Raw genomic sequence first — 23,867 nt, forward strand, 5'->3', positions numbered from 1 at the left:
ATTAAAGGACTGACCGTAATTCACCTACAGAACAATCACTGTCCAATTATTAAAGGACTGACCGTAAATCACCTACAGAACAATCACTGTCCAATTATTAAAGGACTGACCGTAAATCACCGACAGAACAATCACTGTCCAATTATTAAAGGACTGACCGTAAATCACCTACAGAACAATCACTGTCCAATTATTAAAGGACTGACCGTAAATCACCTACAGAACAATCACTGTCCAATTATTAAAGGACTGACCGTAAATCACCGACAGAACAATCACTGTCCAATTATTAAAGGACTGACCGTAAATCACCTACAGAACAATCACTGTCTAATTATTAAAGGACTGACCGTAAATCACCTACAGAACAATCACTGTCCAATTATTAAAGGACTGACCGTAAATCACCTACAGAACAATCACTGTCAATTATTAAAGGACTGACCGTAAATCACCTACAGAACAATCACTGTCAATTATTAAAGGACTGACCGTAAATCACCGACAGAACAATCACTGTCCAATTATTAAAGGACTGACTGGAAATCACCCACAGAGCAATCACTGTCCAATTATTTAAGGACTGACCATAAATCACCTACAGAACAATCACTATCCAATTATTAAAGGACTGACCGTAAATCACCGACAGAACAATCACTGTCCAATTATTAAAGGACTGACCGTAAATCACCTACAGAACAATCACTGTCCAATTATTAAAGGACTGACCGTAAATCACCGACAGAACAATCACTGTCCAATTATTAAAGGACTGACCGTAAATCACCTACAGAACAATCACTGACAATTATTGAAGGACTGACCGTAAATCACCTGCAGAACAATCACTGTCCAATTATTAAAGGACTGACCGTAAATCACCTACAGAACAATCACTGTCCAATTATTAAAGGACTGACCGTAAATCACCTACAGAACAATCACTGTCCAATTATTAAAGGACTGACCGTAAATCACCGACAGAACAATCACTGTCCAATTATTAAAGGACTGATCGTAAATCACAGACAATACAATCACTGTCCAGTTATTAAAGGACTGACCGTAAATCACCTCCAGAACAATCACTATCCAATTATTAAAGGACTGACCGTAAATCACCTACAGAACAATCACTGTCCAATTATTAAAGGACTGACCGTAAATCACCTGCAGAACAATCACTATCCAAATATTTAAGGACTGACCATAAATCACCGACAGAACAATCACAGTCCAATTATTAAAGGACTGACCGTAAATCACCTACAGAACAATCACTGTCCAATTATTAAAGGACTGACCGGAAATCACCTACAGAACAACACTGTCCAATTATTAAAGGAATGACCGTAAATCACCTACAGAACAATCACTGTCCAATTATTAAAGGACTGACCGTAAATCACCTCCAGAACAATCACTGTCCAATTATTAAAGGACTGACCGTAAATCACCGACAGAACAATCACTATCCAATTATTAAAGGACTGACCGTAAATCACCAACAGAACAATCACTTTCCAATTATTAAAGGACTCACCGTAAATCACCTACAGAACAATCACTGTCCAATTATTAAAGGACTGACCATAAATCACCTACAGAACAATCACTGTCCAATTATTAAAGGACTGACCGTAAATCAGCGACAGAACAATCACTGTCCAATTATTAAAGGACTGACCGTAAATCACCTACAGAACAATCACTGTCCAATTATTAAAGGACTGACCGTAAATCACCTACAGAACAATCACTGTCCAATTATTAAAGGACTGACCGTAAATCACCGACAGAACAATCACTGTCCAATTATTAAAGGACTGACCGTAAATCACCTACAGAACAATCACTGTCCAATTATTAAAGGACTGACCGTAAATCACCTACAGAACAATCACTGTCCAATTATTAAAGGACTGACCGTAAATCACCGACAGAACAATCACTGTCCAATTATTAAAGGACTGACCGTAAATCACCTACAGAACAATCACTGTCTAATTATTAAAGGACTGACCGTAAATCACCTACAGAACAATCACTGTCCAATTATTAAAGGACTGACCGTAAATCACCTACAGAACAATCACTGTCAATTATTAAAGGACTGACCGTAAATCACCTACAGAACAATCACTGTCAATTATTAAAGGACTGACCGTAAATCACCGACAGAACAATCACTGTCCAATTATTAAAGGACTGACTGGAAATCACCCACAGAGCAATCACTGTCCAATTATTTAAGGACTGACCATAAATCACCTACAGAACAATCACTATCCAATTATTAAAGGACTGACCGTAAATCACCGACAGAACAATCACTGTCCAATTATTAAAGGACTGACCGTAAATCACCTACAGAACAATCACTGTCCAATTATTAAAGGACTGACCGTAAATCACCGACAGAACAATCACTGTCCAATTATTAAAGGACTGACCGTAAATCACCTACAGAACAATCACTGACAATTATTGAAGGACTGACCGTAAATCACCTGCAGAACAATCACTGTCCAATTATTAAAGGACTGACCGTAAATCACCTCCAGAACAATCACTATCCAATTATTAAAGGACTGACCATAAATCACCTACAGAACAATCACTGTCCTATTATTAAAGGACTGACCGTAAATCACCTACTGAACAATCACTGTCCAATTATTAAAGGAATGACCGTAAATCACCTACAGAACAATCACTGTCCAATTATTAAAGGACTGACTGTAAATCACCGACAGAACAATCACTGTCCAATTATTAAAGGACTGACCGTAAATCACCTACAGAACAATCACTGTCCAATTATTAAAGGACTGACCGTAAATCACCTACAGAACAATCACTATCCAATTATTAAAGGACTGACCGTGAATCACCTCCTGAACAATCACGGTCCAATTATTAAAGGATTGACCGTAAATCACCTACAGAACAATAACTGTCCAAATGTTAATTGTTCCAAGTTTTAGAAGCTTCAGGCGGGATGGAGGGAGATGTAAAAGGTGTGGGGGAGTTGCATTAATGGTTAAGGAGAATATAACAACTGTACTGCAGGAGGACACCTCAGAGGGGTCGTGCAGCGATGCAATATGGGTGGACCTCAGGAATAGGAAGGGTGCAGTCACGATGTTTGGGGTTTACAACAGGCCTCCCAACAGCCAGCGGGAGGTGGTGGAACAGATATGCAGACAGAGTTTGGAAAGACGTAAAGATAACAGGGTTGTAGTGGTGGGTGATTTTAACTTCCCCAATATTGACTGGGACTCACTTAGTGCTAGGGGCTTGGATGGGGCAGAATTTGTGAGCGACATCCAGGAGGGCTTCTTGAAACAGTATGTAGATAGTCCAACTAGGGATGGGGCCATTCTGGACCTGGTATTGGGGAAAGAGTCCGGCCAGGTGGTCTAAGTTTCAGTGGGGGAGCATTCCAGGAGTAGTGACCATAATTAGTGATCAGTGATCATAATTCCATAAGTATTAAGGTACTTGTGGATAAGGATAAGAGTAGTCCTCGGGTGAAGGTGCTATATTAGGGGGAGGCTAATTATAACAATATTAGGCAGCAACTGAAGAATTTAGATTGAGGGTGGTTGTTTGAGGGGAAATCAACATCTGACATGTGGGAGTCTTTCAAACGTCAGTTGATTAGAATCCCGGACCAGAATGTTCCTGTGAGCAAGAAAGACAAGTTTGGCAAGTTTCGGGAAGTTTGGATGACAGGGGATATTGCGAGCCTAGTCTAAAAGAAAAAGGAAGCATTTGTAAGGGCTGGAAGGCGAGGAACAGATGAAGCACTTGAGGAATATAAAGACAGTAGGAAGGAACTGAAGCAAGAAGTTAGGAGGGCTAAAAGGGGACATGAAAACTCATTGGCAAACAGGATTAAGGAAAATCCCAAGGCTTTTTATACATATATAAAGAGCAAGAGGGTAACCAGGGAAAGGGTTGGCCCATACAAGGACAGAGATGGGAATCTATGCGTGGAGCCAGAGGACATTGGCGAGGTGCTAAATGAGTACTTTGCATCAGTTTTCACCAAGGAGAAGGACTTGGTGGATGATGAGTCGAGGGAAGGGTGTGCAGATAGCCACAGTCATCTCATTATCAAAAAGGAGGTGGTGTTGGGTGGCTTGCAAAGCATTAAGGTAGATAAGTCCCCAGGGCCTGATGGGATCTACCCTAGAATACTGAAGGAGGCAAGGGAAGAAATTGCTGGGGCCTTGACAGAAATCTTTGCATCCTCATTTGCTACAGGTGAGGTCCCAGAGGACTGGAGAATAGCCAATGTTGTTCCTTTGTTTAAGAAGGGTGGCAAGGATAATCCAGGAAAAAATAAGCCGGTGAGCCTTACGTCAGTGGGAGGGAAACTATTACAGAGGATTCTTCGGGACAGGATTTACTCCCATTTGGAAACAAATGAACTTATTAGCGAGAGGCAGCATGGTTTTGTGAGGGGGAGGTCGTGTCTTACTAATCTGATAGAATTTTTTGAGGAAGTGACGAAGATGATTGATGAGGGAAGGGTGGTGGATGTTGTCTATATGGACTTTCGTAAAGCCTTTGACAAGGTCCCGCATGGCAGACTGGTGCAAAAGGTGAAGTCACACGGGATCAGAGGTGAGCTGGCAAGATGGATACAGAACTGGCTTGGTCACAGAAGACAGAGGGTAACAGTGGATGGGTGTTTTTCTGAATGGAGCGATGTGACTAGTGGTGTACCACAGGGATCAGTGCTGGGACCTTTGCTCTTTGTATTATATATAAATGATTTGGAGGAAAACTTAGCTGGTCTGATTAATAACTTTGCGGACGACACAAAGGTTGGCGGAGTTGCGGATAATGATGAGGATTTTCAGAGGATACAGCAGGATCTTGATTGGTTGGAGACTTGGGCAGAGAAATGACAGATGGAGTTTAATCAGGACAAATGTGAGGTCATACATTTTGGAAGGTCTAATGCAGGTGGGAAGTATGCAGTAAATGACAGAACCCTTAGGAGTATTGACAGGCACAGAGATCTGGGCGTACAGGTCCACATGTCACTGAAAGTGGCAACGCAGGTGGATAAGGTAGTCAAAGCGACATATGGCATGCATGCCTTCATCTGTCGGGGCATAGAGTATAAAAATTGGCAAGTCATGTGGCAGCTGTACAGAATCTTATTGCGTGCAATTCTGGTCGCCACACTACCAGAAGGACGTGGAGGCTTTGGAGAGGGTACAGAGGAAGTTTACCAGGATGTTGCCTGGTCTGGAGGGCATTAGCTATGAGGAGAGGGTGGAAAACTCGGATTGTTTTCACTGGAACGATGGAGGTGGAGTGGCGACATCATAGAGGTTTACAAAGTTATGAGCGGCATGGACTGAGTGGATAGTCAGAAGCGTTTTCCCAGAGTGGAAGAATCAGTTACTCGGGGACATAGGTTTAAGGTGCAAGGGGCAAAGTTTATAGCGGATGTGCGAGGCAAGTTTTTTTACACAGAGGGTGCTGAGTCCCTGGGACTTGCTGCCAGGGGAGGTGGTGGAAGCAGATACGACAGCGACATTTAAGAGACATCTTGACAAATATATGAATAGAAGGGAATAGAGGGATATATTGCCCCAGAAGTGCAGAAGGTGTTAGTTTCGGCAGGCATCAAGACCGGCGCAGGCGTGGAGGGCCGAATGGCCTGTTCCATTGCTGTCCTGTTCTTTGTTCTTTGTTCAATTAAGAAAGGACTGACTGTAAATCATCAACAGAACAATCACCATCTGAAGAACAGGGAACAGTCTATAAAACTCCTGTGAAACCATTTTGAGTTATATATTAAGAGAATGATCATTAATCTTCATTGGAGCAGTCTCTACACCTGTGATGACTGAGCGGTTCTCACCTGGTATGGTACTGAGCCCCACATCGGGAACAGGAAAATCGCAGGCTCAATTCCCAGCCTGTGCTGTGTGAGCTGCTTTTATCGGTTGTGATACTGAGGCCCACATAGTGAACAGGAAGGTCCAGGCTCCATCTCCCTCCTGTGTTGTGTAGTACTGAGCTCTATTCTTTATGTGCTTACAAGCTCCATGACCCATCCCATACCGATGCTGAGTTGGCCCCCTGCTCTATTGTATGTTATCAGGGGGTGATCTTACCTCACTGCAGAGTGTATCAAAGGCTGGACTCCTCAATCTCCTGCATCAATACAGCTGCTCATCCAACTTGCTGATGCTTCATGTGGGGACAGGAACAGGACATTCTGCTCAGTCAGGAATTCCCAAACTAACTGTAAGACAGAGAGGCAGCAATTAGACCACACAATGAGAGGTACATAACCAGTGTGATACTGGGTCACACACAGAGCAGGAAGATCCCAGGATCCATCCCCAGCCTGTGCTGTACTTCCCCCCACTCGACCCTCTGTTCACTGTGGGTGATTTTACCTCACTGTGGTGTGCATGAAGACTCGATTTATCCATCTCCTGTATCACTGTCAGTGTGTCGGCCATCTTCATTGTGAGCGATAATGGAATGGGGCAGAACAATCTGTTCACTCAGGTACACACAGACTGACTGCAAGAGAGAGAGGTGGGAATTCGACAGATATAATTAAAGGTATGTACCCAGTCTGGTACTGAGCTCCAAACAGAGCACAGGAAGATCCCAGGCTCCATGCCCAGCCTGTGCTGCGTTTCTCCCTACACTACGCTCTGTTCATGGTGGGTGATTTTACCTCACTGTGGTGTGCATAAATACTCGATTTATCCATCTCCTGTATCACTGTCAGTGTGTCGTCAATGTCATAGAGTCAGAGTTAGACAGCACAGAAACAGGCCCTTCGGCCCATCGTGTCTATGTCGGCCATTAGGCACCTATCTATTCTAATCCCATTTTCCAGCATTTGGTCGTAGCCTTGTATTCTATGGCGTTTCCAGTGGTCATCTAAATACTTAAATGTGAGTGTTTCTTCCTGTACCACCTTCTGGCAGTTCGTTGCAGATTCCAACCACCCTCTGGGTGAAAACATGTTTTCCTCAAATCCCCTTTAAACGTCCTGCCCCTTACCTTAAATCTATGCCACTTGGTTATTGACCCCGCTGATAAAGGAAAAGATTTCTTCCTGTCTAATCTGTCAGTGACTCTCAGAATTTTGTATACCTCAATCATGCTCCCACTCAGTCTTCTGCACACTCAGGGAAACAACCCAAGCCTTTTCAGTCTCTCTTCATAGCTGAAATGCTCCAGCCCAGGCAACCTCCTGGTGAATCTCCTCTGCACGATCTCCAGTGCCATCACATCCTTCCTGTAGTATAGATTGCACTAGAGAAGGTGCAGATGAGATTCACCAGGATGTTGCCTGGCTTGGAGCATTTCAGCTATGTAGACAGACGGAATAAGCTAGGGTTGTTTTCCTTCCAGCAGAGAAGTCTGAGAGGGGTTATGATTGAGGTATATGAGGGGCATTGATATGGATAGATAGGAAGAAACATTTTCCCATAGCGGAGGTGTCAATAACCAGGGGATATCGATTTAAGGTTAGGGGCAGGAGATACAGAGGAGATTTGAGGCAAAGTGTTTTCACCCAGAGGGTGGTTGGAATCTGGAACACACTGCCAGAAGAGGTGGTCGAGGCCAGAACACTCAACATTTAAGAAGTAGTTAGATGAGCACTTGAAATGCCATAGTATACAAGGCTACAGGCCAAGTGCTGGAAAATGGGATTAGAATAGATAGGTGCTTGATGGCCGGCACAGACACAATGGGCCGAAAGGCCTGCTTCTGAGCTGAATAACTCTATCACTCTCTATCATTAATAAGGTAGAATTCATTTTCAACCCATATAACTACAAAATCTGACCACATTTTCTGTGAGAAATTATGATTTTAGGTTGTTGTGGAGCAGTCACTGATCGGTTCATTGGACACCTGATTTACAAACAAAGGATTCCTGCTCTGAGACTCTCACCTTACAACATCATATTACTGACAGTCAGATAAACACAACAGTATCAATAGAACACGGTATATTAAAATAGAAATATGAAGGAGGGACAGACAGAACAAACAAATAATGCAATCCCTGTCACTTCAAACATTAAACTGTCTGAATGGACAACCCTGAGACATTGGTGACACTGAGACAGGTAAACTGACCTGTTTAACAGCATGGGTCATGGTCAATAATGAAAATTCAATTCACTGCAGTGGGAAACAAGTTCCTGCTTCTCAAAAAAACTTGCTTTTTAAAGATAATGTCTCACAAAATAGAACTTAATCCAACCTCATTCTTTATTAAGCTGAATAGTGGATAATAATTTATATCTGAGTTAGTGACTGCAGGGAGAGCCCTTTCTACTGGAACAGTGTCAGCTCAGTGTCAGGTACACACAGATACAGAAATAGATTCTCATCTGTGTACCTGTGGCTCAAAGAGATTCAACAAATAAGAGAAATGGAAATCACATCACCACAAATAAGACACTGTCCTCAGAGTAACTCGAGAGAATTCTCCATCATCGGTATCACCTCACATTTCTCTGTATGAAATTTCATCTGTCACGTGTCTTTTCCTCCAACCAGCCTGTCTATATCCTCCTGAAGTCTCTCACTATCCTCTTCACAGTTCACAATATTTCCAAGTTTTGTGTCATGTGTGAATATTAACAATATGTCCTGCCTGGATCATTAATAACTGATCCTAACATCAGTACCTGGGGAACTGCACTATATATCTTCCTCCACTCTAAATAATAAGAGTTCATCACAACACTCTGTTTCCTCACACTCAGCCCATTTCCTATCCTTTCTGTATCTCTCCTTTTTATTCCATGGGCTGCAGTTTTGTTGGTAATTCTATTACACGTCACTGAACCAAACACGTTTTGGGAATCCAGATACACCACATCAAACACATTCCCCTCAATAACCCTTCCTGAAACGTACAGCTCGAGCTTATCCAGCTGACCACACTTCATGTAAATGTGTTCAAAGACACAAGATGTACGGGAAATCTATACAGAGCACTGGAAGATCCCAGGCTCCATCCCCAGCCTGTGCTGTGTTTCTCCCTACTCTATCCTCTGGTCATGGTGGGTGATTTTACTTCACTGTGGTGTGTATGAAGACTCGATTTATCCTTCTCAAGTATCACTGCCAGTGTGTCTTCAATGTCATAGAGTGAGAGTTATACAGCACAGAAACAGGCCCTTCGGCCCATCATGTTTGTGCTGCCCAACAGCACCTTTCTATTCTAATCCCATTTTTCCAGCACATGGCCTGTAGCCTTGTATACTATGGCGTTTCAAGTGCTCATCTAAATATTTAAATGTTGTCAGGGTTCCTGCCTCTCCTACCCCTTCAGGCAGTGTAGTCCAGATTCCAACCGCCCTCTGGGAGAAAAATATATTCCTCAAACCCCCTTTAAACCTCCGGCCCCTGACCTTAAATCTATGACCCCTGGTTATTGACCCCTCGGAGAAGGGAAAAAGTTTCTGTCTATCTAACCTATCAAAGCCCCTCATAATTTGGTTTTCCTCAATCATGCCCCCCCCCTCAGAATTTTCTGCTCCACGGAAAACATCCCAGCCTTTTCAGACACTTCATCGCTGAAATGTTCCAGCCGACGCAACATCCTAGTGAATCTCCTCTGACCTTCTGCACTTTCTAGGGTCCTACCATCCATTGTATATTCCCTTGCCTTGTTAGTCCTCCCAAAATGCATCACCTCACACTTGAGGATTAAATTACATTTCCCACTGCTCCGCCCATCTTACCAGCCCATCTACATAGTCCGTTAATCTAAGGCTTTCCTCCTCACTATTGACGACACCAGTAATTTTCGTGTCATCTGTGAACTTACTGATCATACCTCCTCTATTCACATCTAAATCATTAATCTACACTACAAACACCAAGGTCCCAGCACCAATCCCTGTGGTACACCACTGGTCACAGGCTTCCAATCGCAAAAACAACCATCGCCCATTACCCTCTGCCTCCTGCCACAAAGCCATTTTTGGATCCAATTTGCCAAATTGCCCTGGATCCCATGGGCTCTTACCTTCTTAAACAACCTTCCATGCGGGACCTTCTCAAAAGCCTTACTGAAGTCCATGTGGACTACATCAACTGCTTTAACCTCATCTGCACATCTGGTCACCTCCTCAAAAAATTCAACCAAGTTAGTCAGACACGATCTCCCCCTGACAAATCCATAGTGACTATCCCTGATTAATCCCTGCCTCTCCTCGTGGGGAGAAAATCTGCCCCTCAGATTCTTTTCCAATCGTTCCCCAACCACTGATGTTAGACTCACTAACCTGTATTTACCTTGTTTATTCCTGCTACCCTTCTTAAATAATGGTACCACATTCGCTGCCCTCTAGTCCTCTGGTACCTCTCCTGTGGCCAAAGAGGGTTTGCAAATTTGTGTCCGAGGCCCGGCAATCCCCTCCCTTGCCTCCGATAACAGCCTGGGATACATTTCATCTGAGCCTGGGGATTTATCCACTTTTAAGCCCGCTAAAACAGCGAATACTTACTCCCTTTCAATGCTAATATGTTCAAGTATATGACAATCCCACTCCCTAATCTCTACACCGACATCATTCTTCTCCAAAGTGAACACAGATGAAAAGTAATAATTTAAAACCTCACCCATGTCCTCCGGTTCCACAAACAGATTGCCACTTTGGTTCCCTCATGGGATCTAATATTTTCCTGGTTATCTTCTTGCCCTTGACATACTGATAAAACACCTTAGGATTTTCCTTTATCTTGCCTGCTAGTGTTTTTTCATGTCCCCTCCCTTCTCTCCGAATTACTTTTTGAAGTACCCTCCTGCACTTTCTATACTCCTCTACTGCCTCTGCTGTTATCAGCGCTCTGAATCTGCCTTAAGCCTCCAATTTTTCCTGATCGAATCCTCTATATCCCTTAACATCCAAGGTTCCCTGGGCCTGTTAGTCCTACCCTTCACCTTAACGTGGACATGTTGACTCTGAACTCTCACTATTTCCTCTTTGAAAGACTCCCACTGATCTGATGTCGACTTTCATAGAACATAGAACAGTACAGCACAGTACAGGTCCTTCGGCCCACGATGTTGTGGCAAACCTGTAACCTACTCTAAGATCAAACTAACTACCTACCCTTCATTCTATTATCATCCATGTACCGATCCAAGAGTCGCTTAAATTTCCCTAATGTATCTGCTTCTACTACCACCGCTGGCAGCACATTCCACGCACCCAACACTCTCTGTGTAAAGAACCTACCTCTGACATCTCCCTGAAACCTTCCTCCAGTCACCTCAAAATTATGCCCCCTGGTGATAGCCCTTTCCACCCTGGGAAAAAGTCTCTGACTATCCACTCTATCTGTGCCTCTCATCATCTTGTACCCCTCTATCAAGTCACCTCTCATCCTTCTTCGCTCCAATGAGAAAAGCCCTAGCTCCCTCAATCTTTCTTCATAAGACATGCCCTCCAGTCCAGGCAGCATCCTGGTAAATCTCCTCTTCACCCTCTCTAAAGCTTCCACATCCTTCCTATAATGAGGCGACCAGAACTGAACACAATATTCCAAGTGTGGTCGAACCAGGGCTTTATAGAGCTGCAGCATAACCTCGCAGCTCTTAAACTCAATCCCCCTGTTAATAAAAGCCAACACACCATACGCCTTCTGAACAACCCTATCAACTTGGGTGGCAACTTTGAGCGATCTATGGACATGGACCCCAAGATCCCTCTGTTCCTCCACACGACCAAGAATCCTGTCTTTAAGTCTGTATTCCGCATTCAAATTCGACCTTCCAAAATGAATCACTTCACACTTTTCCAGGTTGAACTCCATCTGCCACTTCTCAGCCCAGCTCTGCATCCTGTCAATGTCCCGTTGCAACCTACAACAGCCTTCCACACTATCCACAACTCCAGCAATCTTCGTGTCATCGGCAAACCTGCTAACCCAGCCATCCACTTCCTCATCCAAGTCATTTATAAAAGTCACAAAGAGCAGAGGTCCCAGAACAGATCCCTGCGGAACACCACTGCTCACCGAGCTCCATGCTGAATACTTTCCATCTACTAACACCCTCTGACTTCTATGGGCCAGCCAATTTTGTATCCAGACAGCCAAATTTCCCTGTATCCCATGCCTCCTCACTTTCTGAATGAGCCTACCATGGGGAACCTTATCAAATGCCTTGCTAAAATCCATCTACACCACATCCACTGCTCTTCCTTCATCAATCTGTTTTGTTACATCTTCAAAGAATTCAATTAGGCTTGTGAGGCATGACCTGCCCCTCAAAAAGCAATGCTGACTTTCTCTAATCAAACCATGCTTTTCCAAATAATCATAAATCCTGTCTCTCAGAATCCTCTCCAATAATTTGCCCACTACCGATGTAAGACTGACAGGTCTATAATTCCCAGGGTTATCCCTATTCCCTTTCTTGAACAAGGGAACAACATTTGCCACCCTCCAATCATCCAGGACGACTCCAGTGGACAGTGAAGACGCAAAGATCATCGCCAAAGGTGCAGCAATCTCTTCCCTTGCTTTCCGTAATATCCTTGGGTATTTCCCGTCTGCCCACGGACACTTATATGTCCTCATATCATTCAAAATTTCCAGTACATCCTCCCTCTTAACCTCAACCTGTTTGAGCATATCAGCCTGTTCCACGCTGTCCTCACAAACGACCAGGTCCCTCACACAAGTGAATACTGAAGCAAAGTATTCATTTAGGACCTCCCCTACCTCCTCCGACTCCAGGCACAAGTTCCCTGCACTATCCCTGATCGGCCCTACCCTCACTCTGGCCATCCTCTTGTTCCTCACATAAGTGTAGAACGCCTTGGGATTTTCCTTAATCCGACCCGCCAAGAGTTTTTCATGTCCCCTTCTCGCTCAAAGTCCATTCTTCAGTTCCTCCCTGGCTACCTTGTAACCCTCTAGAGCCCTGTCTGATCCTTGCTTCCTCAACCTTAAGTAAACTTCCTTCTTCCTCTTGACTAGCTGTTCCACATCTCTTATCATCCAAGGTTCCTTCACCCTACCATCCCTTCCCTGCCTCATCAGGACAAACCTATCCAGCAGTCGCAGCAAGTGCTCCCTAAACAACCTCCACATTTCTGTCGTGCATTTCCCTGAGAACATCTGTTCCCAGTTTATGCTCCCCAGTTCCTGCCGAATAGCATTGTAATTCACCCTCCCCCAATTAAATATTTTCCCATCCCGTCTGCTCCTGTCCCTCTCCATGACTATAGTAAAGGTCAGGGAGTTGTGATCACTATCACCGAAATGCTCTCCCACCGAGAGATCTGCCACCTGGCCTGGTTCGTTGCCAAGCACCAAATTCAACATAGTCTCCCCTCCAGTCGGCCTATCTACATATTGAGTCAGGAAACCTTCCTGGACACACCTGATAAAAACTGCTCCATCCAAACTATTTGCACTAAGGAGGTTCCAATCAATATTCGGGAAGTTGAAGTCACCCATGACAACAACCCTGTTACTTCGGGTGCAGGCTGCAGTGAACGGGCCTCTGGCACGGGGTCCTGCACTGTGGCTCAGAAGGGAAGGAGAGAGAATGGGAGAGCACTAGTCATCGGGGACTCGATGGTGAGGAGTACGGACAGGCGGTTCTGTGGGCGCAGGCGAGACGCACGGATGGTTTGTTGCCTCCCTGGTGCCAGGGTCCGTGATGTTTGTGATCGCGTCTTCAGGATCCTTAAAGGGGAGGGGGAGCAGCCAGAGGTCGTGGTGCACATTGGCACCAACGACGTAGGAAGGAAGGGTGGCACAGATGTTAGAAGTGAGTTTAGGGAGTTAGGCTGGAAGCTGAAAGCTCGGACGGACAGAGTTGTTATCTCTGGTTTGTTGCCGGCGCCACGTGATAGTGAGGCTAGGAATAGGGAGAGAGCACAGCTGAACACGTGGCTGCAGGAATGGTGTAGGAGGGAGGGCTTCCAGTTCTTGGATAATTGGACTGCATTCTGGGGAAGATGGGACCTGTTCAAACAGGACGGGCTGCATCTGAACCAGAGGGGCACCAATATCCTGGGAGGGAGGTTTGCTAGTACTGTTCGGGAGGGTTTAAACTAGTTTGGGAGGGGGATGGGAACCGGACTTGTAATCCAGGGACCAGTGGGTCCACTCAGAAAGACAAAGAGTGTAGTGAGGTATTGGGGAAGGTAGCACTGTCACAGAGGACAGATGGGCACGGAGAAGGGTTAAAGTGCGTATACTTCAACGCAAGAAGCATCAGGAATAAGGTGAGTGAATTGAAGGCGTGGATGGGCACTTGGGACTATGATGTTGTGGCCATCACTGAAACGTGGAGAGGTGAGGGGGAGGAATGGTTTTTGGAGGTACCTGGTTATAGATGTTTTCATAAGATTAGGAATGGTGGTAAAAGAGGTGGGGGGGTGGCATTGTTAGTTAGAAATAGTGTAACAACTGCTGAAAGAATTTTCGAGGAGGATCTGCCGACTGAGGCACTGTGGGTTGAGGTCAGGAACAGGAAAGGAGCAGTCACCTTGATGGGAGTTTTCTATAGGCCCCCCAATAGCAGCAGGGAGGTGGAAGAGCAGATTGGGAAACAGATTTTGGAAAGGAGCAGAAGTCACAGGGTAGTAATTATGGGGGATTTCAACTTCCCAAATATTGATTGGCAACTCTTTAGATCGAATAGTTTGGATGGGGTAGTGTTTGTGCAGTATGTCCAGGAAGCTTTTCTGACTCAGTATGTAGACTGCCCGACCAGAGGGGAGGCAATATTGGATTTGGTACTAGGTAATGAACCAGGGCAAGTGATAGAGCTGTTGGTGGGCGAGCACTTTGGAGATAGTGATCACAACTCTGTAGCATTCACTGTGGTAATGGAGAGGGATAGGTATGTGCAACAGGGCAAGGTTTACAATTGGGGGAAGGGTAGATATGATGCTGTCAGGCAGGAACTGAGGAGCATAAGTTGGGAGCATATGCTGGCAGGGAAGGGCACGGTCGAAATGTGGAACTTTTTCAAGGAGCAGATAGTAGGGGCCATTGATAAGCATGTCCCTGTCAGACAGGGAAGGGATGGTCATGTGAGGGAACCGTGGTTGACAAGAGAGGTTGAGAGTCTTGTTAGGAAGAAGAAGGATGCGTATATAAAGTTGAGGAAAAAGGGCACAGGCATAGCTCTGGAGGGATACAAGATGGCCAGGAAGGATCTGAAGAAAGGGATTAGGAGAGCTAAGAGAGGGCATGAAAAATGCTTGGCGGGTAGGATAAAAGAAAACCCCAAGGCCTTTTACGCGTATGTCAGAAATATGAGGATGACTAAGGGGACCGTAGGTCCGGTCAAGGACAATAGCGGGAGACTGTGTGTTGAGCCGGAAGAGATAAGTGAGGTTTTGAATGAGTACTTCTCTTCTGTATTTACGAATGAGAAGGGGTGTATTACTGAAGAGGACGGTGGGAAGCAGACTGGTAAGCTCGAGGAAGTGCTCGTTAGGAGGGAAGATGTGTTGGGGTTTTTGAATAACTTGAAGATAGACAAGTCTCCCGGGCCTGACGGGGTATATCCAAGGATGTTATGGGAAGCAAGGGATGAAATTGCAGAGCCGCTGGCAATGATCTTTTCATCTTCTCTGCTGACGGGGGTGGTACCAGGTGATTGGAGGGTGGCAAATGTTGTGCCCCTGTTCAAGAAAGGGAATAGGAACAACCCTGGGAATTACAGGCCAGTTAGTCTTACTTCGGTGGTAGGCAAGTTGATGGAAAAGGTGCTGAGGGATAGGATTTCTGAGCATCTGGAAAGACACTGCTTGATTCGGGACAGTCAGCACGGTTTTGTGAGGGGTAGGTCTTGCCTCACAAGCCTGATTGAATTCTTTGAGCAGGTGACCAAGCAAGTGGATGAGGGTAAACCAGTGGATGTGGTGTACATGGATTTTAGTAAGGCATTTGATAAGGTCCCCCATGGTAGACTTATGGAGAAAGTCAGGAGGCATGGGATAGTGGGGAATGTGGCCAGTTGGATTAAGAATTGGCTAACTGATAGAAGGCAGAGAGTGGTCTTAGATGGTAAATACTCAGCCTGGAGCCCAGTTACCAGTGGCGTGCCGCAGGGATCAGTTCTGGGTCCTCTCCTGTTTGTGATTTTTATTAACGACTTGGATGAGGAAGTCGAAGGGTGGGTCAGTAAATTTGCAGATGATACAAAGGTTGGTGGAGTTGTGGATACCGAGGAGGGCTATTGTCGTCTGCAAAGGGACTTGGATAGGTTGCAGTGCTGGGCTGAAAAGTGGCAGATGGAGTTTAACCCTGAAAAGTGTGAGGTCGTCCATTTTGGAAGGACAAACATGAATGCAAAATACTGGGTTAACGGTAGGGTTCTTGGGCATGTGGAGGAGCAGAGAGACCTTGGGGTCTATGTGCATAGATCATTGAAAGTTGCAACTCAAGTGGATAGGGCTGTGAAGAAGGCATATGGGGTGTTAGCGTTCATTAGCAGAGGGATTGAATTTAAGAGCCGTGAGGTGATGATGCAGCTGTACAGGACCTTGGTAAGGCCTCATTTGGAGTACTGTGTGCAGTTCTGGTCGCCTCATTTTAGGAAGGATGTGGAAGCCTTGGAGAGGGTGCAGAGGAGATTTACCAGGATGTTGCCTGGAATGGAGAATAAGTCTTACGAGGAAAGGCTGAACATTCTAGGCCTCTTCTCATTAGAAAGGAGAAGGATGAGGGGTGACATGATAGAGGTTTATAAGATGATCAGGGGAATAGATAGGGTAGACAGTCAGAAACTTTTTCCCCGGGTAGAGCAAAGCGTTACAAGGGGTCATAAATTTAAGGTGAAGGGTGGGAGATATAAGGGGGATGTCAGGGGAAGGTTCTTTACCCAGAGAGTGGTCGAGGCATGGAATGCCTTGCCCGGGGAAGTTGTTGAGTCAGAAACTTTAGGGACTTTCAAAAGGCTTTTGGATAGGTATATGGATAAAGGAGAATGATGGGGTATAGATTAAATTGTCCTTGACAGAGGACAAAGGATCGGCACAACATTGTGGGCCGAAGGGCCTGTTCTGTGCTGTATGTTCTATGTTCTATGTTCTATGTTCTGCACCTTTCCAAATTCTGCCTCCCACTCTGTTCCTCCATGTCTCTGTTGCTATTTGGGGGTCTATAGAAAACTCCCAATAAAGTGACTGCTCCTTTCCTGTTTCTGACTTCTACCCATGATGACTCAGTAGACAAACCCTCCTCGACAACCTCCCTTTCTGTAGCTATGATGCTATCCCTGATTAACAATGCCACTCCCCCACCTCTTTTACCTCCCTCCCTATTCCTTTTGAAACATCTAAACCCCGGAACACCCAACATCCATTCCTGCCCCTGTGATATCCAAGTCTCCGTAATGACCACAACATCGTAGCTCCAAGTGCTGATCCTTTCTCTAAGTACATCACCCTTATTCCTGACATTTTCTGCGTTAAAATAGACACACGTCAACCCATCATACTGGCTGCAACTTTGCCCTGTCAACTGTCTAACCTTCCTCACAGACTCTCTGCACTCGGTCTCTGCCTGTTCAAACAGCTACCTCATCCACTGATCCGCAGCTCCAGTTCCCATCCCCCTGCAAGACAAGTTCAAACCCTCCCGAACAGCTCTAGCAAACCTCCTGCCCAAGATATTGGTGCCCCTCCAGTTCAGATGCAACCCGTCCTTTTTGTACAGGTCCCACCCTCCCCAGAAGATATCCCAATGTCCTACATATCTGAATCCCACCCTCCTGCACCAGTTCTGTAGCCACGTGTTCAGCTGCCAATTGAATCCAAGCCTCTATTAATACCAGCTGGAGTGGAACGGAGCCCCACTCACACGCCAGGAAAGAGCCAATTCAATCCAGGCCTCTATTAATACCAGCTGGAGTGGTACTGAGTCCCACTCACACACCAGAAAGAGCCAATTCAATCCAGGCCTCTATTAATACCAGCTGGAGTGGTACTGAGCCCCACTCACACACCAGAAAGAGCCAATTCAATCCAGGCCTCTATTAATACCAGCTGGAGTGGTACTGAGCACCACTCACACACCAGGAGAGTGTCAATTCAATCTAGGCCTCTATTAACACCAGCTGGAGTGGTACTGAGTCCCACTCACACTCCAGGAAAGAGCCAATTCAATCCAGGCCTCTATTCATACCAGCTGGAGTGGTACTGAGTCCCACTCACACACCAGAAAGAGCCAATTCAATCCAGGCCTATATTAATACCAGCTGGAGTGGTACTGAGCCCCACCCACACACCAGGAAAGTGTCAATTTAAACCAAATTTCTATTAATACCAGCTGGAGTGGTACTGAGTCCCACTCACACAGGGAGAGGGGCAATTCAATCCAGGCCTCTATTAATACCAGCTGGAGTGGTACTGAGCCCCACTCACACACCAGGAAAGTGTCAATTCAAACCAGACCTCTATTAATACCAGCTGGAGTGGTACTGAGTCCCACTCACACACCAGGAAAGAGGCAATTCAATCCAGACCTCCATGAATACCAGCTGGAATCAGACTAAGCCCCACGCACACACCAGGAAAGAGGCATTTCAAACTCGGCCTCTATTAATACCAGCTGGAGTGGTACTGAGTCCCACTCACGCTCCAGGAAAAGGGTAATTCAATCCTGGTCTCTAATAATACCAGCTGGAGTGGTACTGAGTCCCACTCACACACCAGGAAAGACCTAATTCAATCAAGACCTCTATTAATACCAGCTGGAGTGGTTCTGAGTCCCACTCACACAGCATGAAAGAGCCAAATCAATCCAGGCCTCTATTCATACCAGTTGGAGTGGCACTGAGCCCCACTCGCACACCAGGAAAGAGCCAATTCAATCCAGGCCTCTATTAATACCAGCTGGAGTGGTTGTGAGTCCCACTCACACACCAGGAAAGAGCCAATTCAATCCAGGCCTCTATTAATACCAGCTGGAGTGGTACTGAGCCCCACTCGCACACCAGGAAAGAGCCAATTCAATCCAGGCCTGTATTAATACCAGCTGGAGTGGTTGTGAGTCCCACTCACACACCAGGAAAGAGGCAATTCAATCCAGGCCTTTATTAATACCAGCTGGAGAGGTACTGAGCCCCACTCACACACCAGGAAAGAGGCAATTCAATCCAGGCCTCTATTAATACCAGCTGGGTGGTACTGAGTCCCACTCACAAACCAGGAAAGAGCCAATTCAATCAAGACCTCTATGAATACCAGCTGGAGTGGGTCTGAGTCCCACTCACACAGCAGGAAAGAAACAAATCAATAGAGACCTCTATTAATACCAGCTGGAGTGGTTCTGAGTCCCACTCACACACCAGGAAAGAGCCAATTCAATCCAGGTCTCTATTAATACCAGCAGGAGTGGTACGGAGTCCCACTCACACACCAGTAAAGTTTAATTTCAATCTAGGCCTCTATAAATACATGCAGAGGTGGGACTGAGTCCGACTCACAAACCAGGAAAGAGTCAATTCAATCCAGACCCCTATTAATACCAGCTGGAGTGGCACTGAGCCCCACTCACACACCAGAGAAGAGCCATTTTAATCCAGACCTCTATCAATACCAGCTGGAGTGGTACTGAGTCCGACTCACAAACCAGGAAAGAGCCAAATCAAACCAGATCTCTATTAATACCAGCTGGAGTGGCACTGAGCCCCACTCGCACACCAGGAAAGAGCCAAATCAATCCAGACCTCTATCAATACCAGCTGGAGTGGTACTGAGTCCCACTCACACACCAGAAAAGAGCCAATTCAATCCAGGCCTCTATTAATACCAGCTGGAGTGGTACTGAGCCCCACTCACACACCAGAAAGAGCCAATTCAATCCAGGCCTCTATTAATACCAGCTGGAGTGGTACCGAGTCCCACTCACACACCAGGAAAGAGGCAATTCAATCCAGGCCTGCATTAATACCAGCTGGAGTGGTGCAGAGTCCCACTCACAAACCAGGAAAGAAGCAATTCAATCCAGGCCTCTATTAATACCAGCTGGATTGGTACTGAGCCCCACTCACACACCTTGAAAGAGCCAATTCAATCAAGGCCTCTATTAATACCAGCTGGAGTGGTTCTGAGTCCCACTCACACAGCAGGAAAGAAACAAATCAATACAGACCTCTATTGATACCAGCTGGAGTGGTTCTGAGTCCCACTCACACACCAGGAAAGAGCCAATTCAATCCAGGTCTCTATTAATACCAGCAGGAGTGGTACGGAGTCCCACTCACACACCAGGAAAGTTTAATTTCAATCTAGGCCTCTATAAATACCTGCAGAAGTGGGACTGAGTCCGACTCACAAACCAGGACAGAGTCAATTCAATCCAGACCCCTACTAATACCAGCTGGAGTGGCACTGAGCCCCACTCACACACCAGGAAAGAGCGATTTCAATCCAGACCTCTATCAATACCAGCTGGAGTGGTACTGAGTCCGACTCACAAACCAGGAAAGAGCCAAATCAAACCAGATCTCTATTAATACCAGCTGGAGTGGCACTGAGCCCCACTCGCACACCAGGAAAGAGCCAAATCAATCCAGACCTCTATCAATACCAGCTGGAGTGGCACTGAGTCCGACTCACAAACCAGGAAAGAGTCAATTCAAACAAGGCCTCTATTAATACCAGCTGGAGTGGTACCGAGTCCCACTCACACACCAGGAAAGAGGCAATTCAATCCAGGCCTTTATTAATACCAGCTGGAGTGGTACTGAACCCCACTCGCACACCAGGAAAGAACCAATTCAATCCAGGCCTCTATTAATACCAGCTGGAGTGGTACTGAGCCCCACTCACACACCTTGAAAGAGCCAATTCAATCAAGACCTCTATTAATACCAGCTGGAGTGGTACTGAGCCCCACTCACACAGCAGGAAAGAGCCAATTCAATCCAGTCATCTATTAATACCAGCTGGAGTGGTACTTAGCCACACTCACACACCTTGAACGAGCTAATTCAATCAAGACCTCTATTGATACCAGCTGGAGTGGTACTGAGTCCCAGACACTCACACCAGGAAAGAGCCAATTCAATCCAGTCCTCTATTAATACCAGCTGGAGTGGTACTGAGCCCCACTCACACACCAGGAAAGAGCCAATTCAATCAAGACCTCTATTAATACCAGCTGGAGTGATACTGAGTCCCACACACACATCAGGAAAAGAGCCAATTCAATCCAGTCCTCTATTAATACCAGCTGTAGTGGGACTGACTCCCACTCACACACCAGGAAAGAGCCAAATCAATTCAAACATCTATTAATACCAGCTGGAGTGATACTGAGTCCCACACACACACCAGGAAAGAGCCGATTCAATCCAGGCCTCTATTATTACCAGCTGGAGTGATACTAAGTCCCACTCACACACCGGAAAAGAGGCAGTCCAATCCAGGCCTCTATTAATACCAGCTGGAGTGGTACTGAGTCCTACTCACACTCCAGGAAAGTTTAAATTCAATCTAGGCCTCTCTTAATACCTGCAGAAGTGGTACTGAAACCCTTTGACACAGGAGGAAAGAGACAATTTATTTCTGAACACTATCAATACCAGTTGGAGTTGCACTGAGTCCCACTCATACACCAGGAAAGATCCAATTCAACCCAGGCCTCTATTAATACCAGGTGGAGTGGTTGTGAGTCCCACTCACACACCAGGAAAGAGGCAATTCAATCCAGGCCTTTATTAATACCAGCTGGAGTGGTACTGAGTCCCACTCACACAGGGAGAGGGGCAATTCAATCCAGGCCTCTATTAATACCAGCTGGAGTGGTACTGAGCCCCACTCACACACCAGGAAAGTGTCAATTCAAGCCAGACCTCTATTAATACCAGCTGGAGTGGTACTGAGTCCCACTCACACACCAGGAAAGAGGCAATTCAATCCAGACCTCTATTAATACCAGCTGGAGTCAGACTGAGCCCCACGCACACACCAGGAAAGAGGCAATTCAAACTAGGCCTCTATTAATAACAGCTGGAGTGGTACTGAGTCCCACGCACGCTCCAGGAAAGAGGCAATTCAATCCAGGCCTCTATAAATACCATCTGGAGTGGTACTGAGCCCCACTCACACACCTGGAAAGAGCAAAATCAATCCAGGCCAATTTAATTCCAGCTGGAGTGGTACTGAGTCCCACTCACACACCAGGAAAGAGCCGATTCAATCCAGGCCATAATTAATACCAGCTGGAGTGATACTGTGTCCCACTCACACACCGGAAGATAGGCAATCCAATCCAGGCCTCTATTAATACCAGCTGGAGTGGAACTGATTCCTACTCACACAGCAGGAAAGAGTCAATTCAATCCAGACCCCTATTAATACCAGCTGGAGTGGCACTGAGCCCCACTCACACACCACGAAAGAGCCATTTCAATCCAGACCTCTATTAATACCAGCTGGAGTGGTACTGATTCCGACTCACAAACCAGGAAAGAGCCAAATCAATCCAGACCTCTATCTATACCAGCTGGAGTGGTACTGAGTCTCACTCACACACCAGGGAAGAGCCAATTCAAACCAGATCTCTATTAATACCAGCTGGAGTGGCACTGAGCCCCACTCGCACACCAGGAAAGAGCCAAATCAATCCAGACCTCTATCAACACCAGCTGGAGTGGTACCGAGTCCCACTCACACACCAGGAAAGAGACAATTCAATCCAGGCCTCTATTAATACCAGCTGGAGTGGTACTGTGCCCCACTCACAAACCAGGAAAGAGGCAATTCAATCCAGGCCTCTATAAATACCATCTGGAGTGGTACTGAGCCCCACTCACGCACCAGGAAAGAGCCAATTCAATCAAGACCTCTATTGATACCAGCTGGAGTGATACTGAGTCCCACACACACACCAGGAAAGAGCCAATTCAATCCAGTCCTCTATTAATACCAGCTGGAGTGGTACTGACTCCTACTCACACACCTGGAAAGAGCCAAATCAATCCAGACATCTATGAGTACCAGCTGGAGTTGCACTGAGCCCCACTCACACACCAGGAAAGGGCCATTTCAATCCAGACCTCTATTAATACCAGCTGGAGTGGTACTGATTCCGACTCACAAACCAGGAAAGAGCCAAATCAATCAAGACCTCTATCAATACCAGCTGGAGTGGTACTGAGTCTCACTTACACACCAGGGAAGAGCCAATTCAATCCAGATCTCTATTAGTACCAGCTGGAGTGGCACTGAGCCCCACTCGCACACCAGGAAAGAGCCAAATCAATCCAGACCTCTATCAACACCAGCTGGAGTGGTACCGAGTCCCACTCACACACCAGGAAAGAGACAATTCAATCCAGGCCTCTATTAATACCAGCTGGAGTGGTACTGAGCCCCACTCACAAACCAGGAAAGAGGCAATTCAATCCAGGCCTCTATGAATACCAGCTGGAGTGGTACTGAGCCCCACTCACGCACCAGGAAAGAGCCAATTCAATCAAGACCTCTATTGATACCAGCTGGAGTGATACTGAGTCCCACACACACACCAGGAAAGAGCCAATTCAATCCAGTCCTCTATTAATACCAGCTGGAGTGGTACTGACTCCCACTCACACACCAGGAAAGAGCCAAATCAATCCAGACATCTATTAGTACCAGCTGGAGTGGCACTGAGTCCCACTCACACACCAGGAAAGAGCCAATTCAATCCAGACCTCTATTAATACCAGCTGGAGTGGTACTGAGCCCCACTCACACACCAGGGAAGAGCCAATTCAAACCAGATCTCTATTAATCCCAGCTGGAGTGGCACTGAGCCCCACTCGCACACCAGGAAAGAGCCAAATCAATCCAGACCTCTATCAACAC

Source organism: Heterodontus francisci, unplaced genomic scaffold (genome assembly GCF_036365525.1).
Source record: "Heterodontus francisci isolate sHetFra1 unplaced genomic scaffold, sHetFra1.hap1 HAP1_SCAFFOLD_106, whole genome shotgun sequence".
NCBI classification, from domain to species: domain Eukaryota; kingdom Metazoa; phylum Chordata; class Chondrichthyes; order Heterodontiformes; family Heterodontidae; genus Heterodontus; species Heterodontus francisci.